The sequence below is a fragment of the Phlebotomus papatasi genome, chromosome 2 (genome assembly GCF_024763615.1).
Source record: "Phlebotomus papatasi isolate M1 chromosome 2, Ppap_2.1, whole genome shotgun sequence".
Lineage (NCBI taxonomy): Eukaryota > Metazoa > Arthropoda > Insecta > Diptera > Psychodidae > Phlebotomus > Phlebotomus papatasi.
Window position 1 is genome coordinate 43,760,865 of NC_077223.1, and position 8,740 is coordinate 43,769,604.

Consider the following 8,740-nt stretch of genomic DNA (forward strand, 5'->3'; position numbering starts at 1 on the left):
GAAATCTGAATTATATATTGAAGTCGTAGTGTAAAAGATAGTTGTTCACTCTACTGAAGATGGACACTATTGTAGTTCCACTGTATTATGTAATTGGAATTAGTTGAAGAAAAACGCAGTCATTTAGCAAATGCACATTATTTCACATAAATATGTATCTCTCTCACTGAAATTAATATTTTATTTCTAGATTTACTGTATTGCACTCCTTTTCATGACAGATGAATTTTAAATCTTCTAGATAATTGGAATTGCTTGGGAAACTTCCTGGCTCAGCTGATAAAACCATTTGAGTTTTTTTATTCAGATCTTCAAAATGCCGGTAATATCTTCATTTCAGGAGGTAAAACACCTTCAATGTTTAGTGAATGGCAGTGGGATTTATTATTATTATTTTCTTCTTTTTCTTTCAACCATAATTTCATTTATCATTCATTGCTTTTAGACCATCAAAAATATTCTTAACCGACACTTTCCCGAAGGCTGTGAACTCTATGAGCAGTAGTGGTAAATTACCACTCATCAGACAAAATTACATATTTCTCATACAATATTTTACAGTGCGATTAACAATCTTTTTAGAAATTAATTAGTTAAATGAATATTTTACTTTTTGTACTATTGTGGCACAATTTTAAATTAAATTAAGCAATTGCTAAAGTTGTGAGGAATTTTCCATCGCATTCAATTTTTTTGAATTTTGCTGCACTTTGAAAAAAGTTTAAATTTTTTCAATTGAGTGCAGTAAGTTTCTTTTTAATAGTAATTTTATCTTTTAAATTCAGGGTAGACGTCCTAATAAAAAATGAACATTTTAGATGCTGTAGCAATATCTAACATACATAAATCCAGTGGTGGAAATATGATAAATAAGTAATGGTAAGTGTGGAAAAAAAATCCAATACACGATGTCGAATAGTCATAAAGAGCCCGCGGGCGTCGCGCTTTAGCTTTATGGCGCCACTGGGCGTGACGGCGAGCTCTAAACTTCAACTTTACCTCCAAAATATTTTTTTTATCACATCAAAAAATTTTTCTTGGACAGGAAAGGTAGGAAAAAAAACCGCCAAAGACGGTAAAAAAAGCCTCACTACGCGTGGTAAAATGTGGTGTTATGTTGCTAATAAAAAACACCTAGCATTTTCGATTGAAATCACTGCAATAATACACGCGAAATATTTTCCTGTTGAGCACTTTGGCTGCACATGGCCCAATGATTAGGTGCCATTTGTACTGTAATTCGATATTAATTGAAGGTGCAACACAATTAAATGCAAAAGGGGTTAGATTAAGTAGAAATCACACTCTCTTTGGGGGCCCAAATTGAGATATTATTTTCCTTACCGCTAGTCTTATGGAAAGTTGAGCTTTTGGCGTAGGAGGAAAATGAACTACTTCCATTAAAGGCAAATATCACTCTACCTACGTAAATCGCCGCTTGTGATGTGATTTTAATTTACGATTATGTAGCGGGATTTGTCAACATTTAAATTGCATTCCTTTTGGCATATTAAAAAACATTAAACAGTCATTTGGCGGATAAATATCTGAGGGTGGAGCATTGAGCAACAAAATTATGTGGTAAAAATTGCAAAATAGTGTAAGGATTTTCATTTCACTCTACACATAAAATGAATGAATATAAGTGATACGGTTTTAAGGAAATCAGCTTCATTTTACAGTTTTTAAAAACATCTAAATACCACTTTAATTTTAAAACAAAATGTACCTTAATTAGCACACCTTTTAGATCAGAAAAATTTCATAAAATCAATATTCGGATCCCCTTCTTTTTCACATGTTTTGCGTATGTCTATCTCATTCTCTCGCACTCTTCTTCTTCTCTTAAACATCACTCCAAATTCAATTTAGCTCAATAGAATTTGATATGCGAAAGAATGAGATAGTCATATGCAAAACATGTGTGAAAGAAGGGGCTCCGAATTTCGACTTCATGAAATTTTCCTGATCTAAAAGGTGTGCCGGAGCCATAAAGATTTAAAAGTTATGTAGGGGAAAGCGCGCTACCATCGGACGATTTATGCTTCGCACAAATAATTTTTTTTCAATGTGTTATAAAGGTTATAAATAAATTTGGCGCAGTATAATATTATATATTAATAGCTAGTCCAGTGCCCCAAATTTTCAGAAAAGAACTATAGGTGAAATCTATATGGAACATAGAGAAAAAAATTGAATTGTGCGAAACTTGAGTCGTCCGAAGATAGCGCGCTTTCCCCTATAAGGGAAAGTGCCCATGCTTCCTATGATCCCATGCTTCGTAATGATTATTTTTTTTCTATATTTCTGAATGAATGTGACTTCGCAATATATTTTAAAAATTAGGTAATTTCCCTAGTTTTTTTTTTAAATATGGGTGCGATGAGTCACATTTATTGAGAAACGTAGGAAAAATTTAGTCATTGCCATGTTTGATATCGTACGAAGCATGGGAATTTTTCCTTAGTGTTAAAATTAGTGGCTTCAGCACGTGATTTAAATCAGTAAATTTCATGTAATCAAAATTCACATCTATTTCTTTTCTAAAGCTTTGGATATGTTTATCGCAAACTTCAATTTAGTTTAATCAAATTTTGATAGGGAAAGGATACAATAAACATATGCAAGACGTTTGAGAAAGAAAAGGATGTGAATTTTGGTTAAAGTACGTAAGGTTAAAGTACAAAGTGTACAAAGTACATCTAATTCATAAATATTTAAAAAAAAATTATATTTCTATTGGAAATGAATAAGTAGGGGAAAGTACTCTCCCTTCGAACGTTCATGCCTTCGAATAATGTGAATTTTCTTTTAGTTTTCCAAAGAGACTTACAAATTCCTATTAAATATTAGTTAGCTTATCATCAATTGTTGATAATTCCGTGATAATTTAGTGTAAATCTCTTATGAAAACAATAGAAATTTACATTATTCGAAGGCATGAACGTTCGAAGGAAGAGCACTTTCCCCTATAGCTGTTGCACAGTGGTCAATTTTTAGGAACAATGGTCAGTAAAAAATCAAATTTGGAGAGTTAAGAAATAGGTTTCGGTAAAATTGTAAATAATATCGTTTGTTATTACTTCAAAATAAGCAGCACGTTCAACAGTGGGAAAGTGCTCTCCCATCGAACGTTTATGCCTTCGAATAATATGAATTTCTTTTGTTTTTCATAAAATATTTACACTAAATTATCACGGAATTATCAACAATTGATGGTAAACCAACTAATATTTAATAGAAATGTGTAAGTCTCTTAGGAAAACTAAAAGAAAATTCACATTGTTCGAAAGCATGAACGTTCGAAGGGAGAGAATTTTCCCCTACGATTTGTTTTCATACCGAATTTGCTATTTGACTGAGTGATTTTTTTATACTGACTGAATTTGCTAATTCAAATAATTTTTTTACGTAAATCACAGTTTTGCTAATATTGTTTACCATAAACTTTATTTCCGCTGAAAATCTTAAAATAACTCAAGACTTTAAAAATAAAAGTCTTAATCTTAGAATACAAACCAGCTTTTAAGAACTGAATTTAAGATTAAAAACCTAAATTCTTAAATATAAAAGGGTGTTCAATATTTTGAGTTTGACTTAAAAGGATTTAATTTCTTAATAAATAAGTCAGGTTTCTATAAAGCTTAAACGTAAAATCGATTTATCTTATTATGAATTAATGGGAAATAGACGTAAATATTAGTGCTGCTATGCATTTTCTGAAATAAGTCACATACAAAAAAAAGTAGGGGAAAGTACTCTCCCTTCAAACGTCCATGCCTTTGAATAATGTGAATTTTCTTTTAGTTTTCTAAGAGACTTATACATTTCTATCAAATATTAGTTGGCTTATCATCAATTGTTGATAATTCGGTGATAATTTAATGTAAATCTCTTACGAAAAACATAAAAAAATCACATTATTCGAAGGCATGAGCGTTCGAAGGGAGAGTACTTTCCCCTAATAAAAAACCAAATAATTTTATATGAATAATGAAAAACGATTAAAAAATTTGTTGGTAAAAAAAATTAAAAGAAACGTGAATTTTAACTGAGCTTTTCTTCTTTACGATATTTTTGAAGAGAATTAAAAAGAGATGGATTTCTTATGGTTTGCAAAAAAGATTTTAATAATTTGTTCCTACACAGAGAAAAATTACCCTCTAAATTCAAGAAAAAAATACTCTAACTAAGGGTTCGATTTTGCTCCAAGCAATCTTTTTCTTAAATTTCGCTTAAATTAAGAAAAAAATTTCTATAAGAGCATTTTCTTAAATTTTAGAGTACGATGGTTTTGAAATTCAGTAGCTTTGAATTTAGACTTTTTTACTCTTAAATTTAGAGAAAAATAGTTTTGAATTTGTAGCAAAAATGGTTTTGATTTTAGAGTATCATGGTTTTGATTTTAGAGTATTGTGGTTTTGATTTTAGAGCATTGTGGTTTTGATTTTAGAGCATTGTGGTTTTGATTTTAGAAACTTATGGGTTTGATTTTAGAGTATCATGGTTTTGATTTTAGAAACTTATGGTTTTGATTTTAGAGTATCATGGTTTTGATTTTAGAGTATTGTGGTTTTGATTTTAGAGCATTGTGGTTTTGATTTTAGAGCATTGTGGTTTTGATTTTAGAAACTTATGGGTTTGATTTTAGAGTATCATGGTTTTGATTTTAGAAACTTATGGTTTTGATTTTAGAGTATCATGGTTTTGATTTTAGAGTATTGTGGTTTTGATTTTAGAGCATTGTGGTTTTGATTTTAGAGCATTGTGGTTTTGATTTTAGAAACTTATGGGTTTGATTTTAGAGTATCATGGTTTTGATTTTAGAAACTTATGGTTTTGATTTTAGAGTATCATGGTTTTGATTTTAGAGTATTGTGGTTTTGATTTTAGAGTATTGTGGTTTTGATTTTAGAGTATTGTGGTTTTGATTTTAGAGTATCATGGTTTTGATTTTAGAAACTTATGGTTTTGATTTTAGAAACTTATGGGTTTGATTTTAGAAACTTATGGGTTTGATTTTAGAAACTTATGGTTTTGATTTTAGAGTATTGTGGTTTTGATTTTAGAAACTTATGGTTTTGATTTTATAGTACCATGGTTTTGATTTTAGAGTATCATGGTTTTGATTTTAGAAACTTATGGGTTTGATTTTAGAGTATTGTGGTTTTGATTTTAGAGTACCATGGTTTTGATTTTAGAGTATCATGGTTTTGATTTTAGAGTATCATGGTTTTGATTTTAGAGTACCATGGTTTTGATTTTAGAGTACCATGGTTTTGATTTTAGAGTACCATGGTTTTGATTTTAGGGTACCATGGTTTTGATTTTAGAGTACCATGGTTTTGATTTTAGAGTACCATGGTTTTGATTTTAGAGTATTATGGTTTTGATTTTAGAGTACCATGGTTTTGATTTTAGGGTACCATGGTTTTGATTTTAGAGTACCATGGTTTTGATTTTGGAGTGTTTGCTGTGTTGATTGTCGAGTATTGCTGGTTCTGAAAGTAGAGTATTCTGAGGTTTTGAATCAAGGCAATTTGAGGGTTTTTTTTGTGAATGTTATATATTTTATTCTTTACCTTTTTCCACGTGATGCATATGATGCGCGCGTATTCACTTCCATGAAACTCTCATATGCATCTTTCATTTCAATTTTCTATATGAACTTTGCCAATCGGAATTTACCTCCACTGAAGTATGTTGCTTAATCTGAAATATTTAAGAGTATAATGGTTTTGATTTTAGAGTATCAAGGCTTAGAACCTCTCATAGTCTGTCTTATTTCGATATTTTTATATAAACTTTTCCAATCGGAATTCATCTCCACTGAAGTATGTTGCTTAATCTGAAATATTTAAGACTAATATGGTTTTGATTTTAGAATATTATTGTCTTGCTTTTAGAGTACTTTGGTTTTGATGTTGGTCTATTGTGGTTTTGAATTCTTTTAGAGTATTGGGGATTTGATTTTAGACTATTGTGGTGATGATTCTACAGCATTGTGGTTTTGATTTTAGAGTATCGTGGTTTTGATTTTAGAGCATTATAGTTTTGATTTTAGAGCATTGTGGTTTTGATTTTAGAGTATTGTGGTTTTGATTTTAGAAACTTATGGTTTTGATTTTAGAGTATTATGGTTTTGATTTTAGAAACTCATGGTTTTGATTTTAGAGTATTATGGTTTTGATTTTAGAGTATCATGGTTTTGATTTTAGAGTATTATGGTTTTGATTTTAGAGTATTATGGTTTTGATTTTAGAGTATTGTGGTTTTGATTATAGAAACTTATGGGTTTGATTTTAGAAACTTATGGTTTTGATTTTAGAGTATCATGGTTTTTATTTTAGAAACTCATGGTTTTGATTTTAGAGTATTATGGTTTTGATTTAAGAGTATCGTGGTTTTGATTTTAGAGTATTGCGGTTTTGATTTTAGAGTATTGTGGTTTTGATTTTAGAGTATCATGGTTTTGATTTTAGTGTATTGTGGTTTTGATTTTAGAAACTTATGGTTTTGATTTTAGAGTATCATGGTTTTGATTTTAGAAACTCATGGTTTTGATTTTAGAGTATTATGGTTTTGATTTTAGAGTATCATGGTTTTGATTTTAGAGTATCGTGGTTTTGATTTTAGAGTATCATGGTTTTGATTTTAGAGTATTGTGGTTTTGATTTTAGAGTATTGTGGTTTTGATTTTAGAGTATCATGGTTTTGATTTTAGAGTATCATGGTTTTGATTTTAGAGTATTATGGTTTTGATTTTAGAGTATCGTGGTTTTGATTTTAGAGTATCAGGGTTTTGATTTTAGAGTCTCATAGTTTTGATTTTAGAGTATCGTGGTTTTGATTTTAGAGCATTGTGGTTTTGATTTTAGAAACTTATGGTTTTGTTTTTAGAAACTTATGGGTTTGATTTTAGAAACTCATGGTTTTGATTTTAGAAACTTATGGGTTTGATTTTAGAAACTTATGGGTTTGATTTTAGAAACTTATAGTTTTGATTTTAGAAACTTATGGGTTTGATTTTAGAAACTTATGGGTTTGATTTTAGAAACATGGGTTTGATTTTAGAGTATTACGGTTTTGATTTTAGAGTCTCATGGTTTTGATTTTAGAGTATCGTGGTTTTGATTTTAGAGCATTGTGCTTTTGATTTTAGAAACTTATGGTTTTGTTTTTAGAAACTTATGGTTTTGATTTTAGAAACTTATGGTTTTGATTTTAGAGTATCATGGTTTTGATTTTAGAGTATCATGGTTTTGATTTTAGAAACTTATGGGTTTGATTTTAGAGCATTGTGGTTTTGATTTTAGAGTATCGTGGTTTTGATTTTAGAGCATTGTGGTTTTGATTTTAGAGTATCATGGTTTTGATTTTAGAGTATCATGGTTTTGATTTTAGTGTATCATGGTTTTGATTTAAGAGTATCGTAGTTTTGATTTTAGAAACTTATGGTTTTGATTTTAGAGTATCATGGTTTTGATTTTAGAGTATCATGGTTTTGATTTTAGTGTATCATGGTTTTGATTTAAGAGTATCGTAGTTTTGATTTTAGAAACTTATGGTTTTGATTTTAGAGTATCATGGTTTTGATTTTAGAGTATCATGGTTTTGATATTAGAGTATTATGGTTTTGATTTTAGAGTATCGTGGTTTTGATTTTAGAGTATCATGGTTTTGATTTTAGAGTATCGTGGTTTTGATTTTAGAGTATTATGGTTTTGATTTTAGAGTATCATGGTTTTGATTTTAGAGTAACGTAGTTTTGATTTTAGAGTATTATGGTTTTGATTTTAGAGTTTCATGGTTTTGATTTTAGAGTATTGTGGTTTTGATTTTAGAGTATCATGGATTTGATTTTAGAGTATTGTGGTTTTGATTTTAGAAACTTATGGTTTTGATTTTAGAGTATCATGGTTTTGATTTTAGAAACTTATGGGTTTGATTTTAGAGCATTGTGGTTTTGATTTTAGAGTATCGTGGTTTTGATTTTAGAAACTTATGGGTTTGATTCTAGAAACTTATGGTTTTGATTTTAGAGTATCATGGTTTTGATTTTAGAAACTTATGGGTTTGATTTTAGAGCATTGTGGTTTTGATTTTAGAGTATCATGGTTTTGATTTTAGAGTATCATGGTTTTGATTTTAGTGTATCATGGTTTTGATTTAAGAGTATCGTAGTTTTGATTTTAGAAACTTATGGTTTTGATTTTAGAGTATCATGGTTTTGATTTTAGAGTATCATGGTTTTGATATTAGAGTATTATGGTTTTGATTTTAGAGTATCGTGGTTTTGATTTTAGAGTATCATGGTTTTGATTTTAGAGTATCGTGGTTTTGATTTATGGTTTTGATTTTAGAGTATCGTGGTTTTGATTTTAGAGTAACGTAGTTTTGATTTTAGAGTATTATGGTTTTTCTAAAATCAAAACCGTGATACTCTAAAATCAAAACCATAATACTCTAAAAACAAAACCATAAGTTTCTAAAATCAAACCCATAAATTTCTAAAATCAAACCCATAAGTTTCTAAAATCAAAACCATTAGTTTCTAAAATCAAAACCACAATGCTCTAAAATCAAAACCACGATACTCTAAAATCAAACCCATAAGTTTCTAAAATCAAACCCATAAGTTTCTAAAATCAAACCCATAAGTGTCTAAAATCAAACCCATAAGTTTCTAAAAACAAAACCATAAGTTTCTAAAATCAAAACAACAATGCTCTAAAATCAA

At 29.2% G+C, this 8,740-nt stretch overlaps 1 long non-coding RNA gene across 1 annotated transcript; it reads right to left on the minus strand.

The window, feature by feature from the left end:
- Positions 1–5,459: 5,459 nt before the first annotated feature.
- On the minus strand, positions 5,460–6,014 carry LOC129801210 (uncharacterized). Its single transcript, XR_008751674.1, has 2 exons — positions 5,583–6,014; positions 5,460–5,501 (listed from the first exon to the last, which is right to left on the minus strand). It is a non-coding gene; the product is annotated as an uncharacterized LOC129801210 (long non-coding RNA).
- Positions 6,015–8,740: the final 2,726 nt, after the last annotated feature.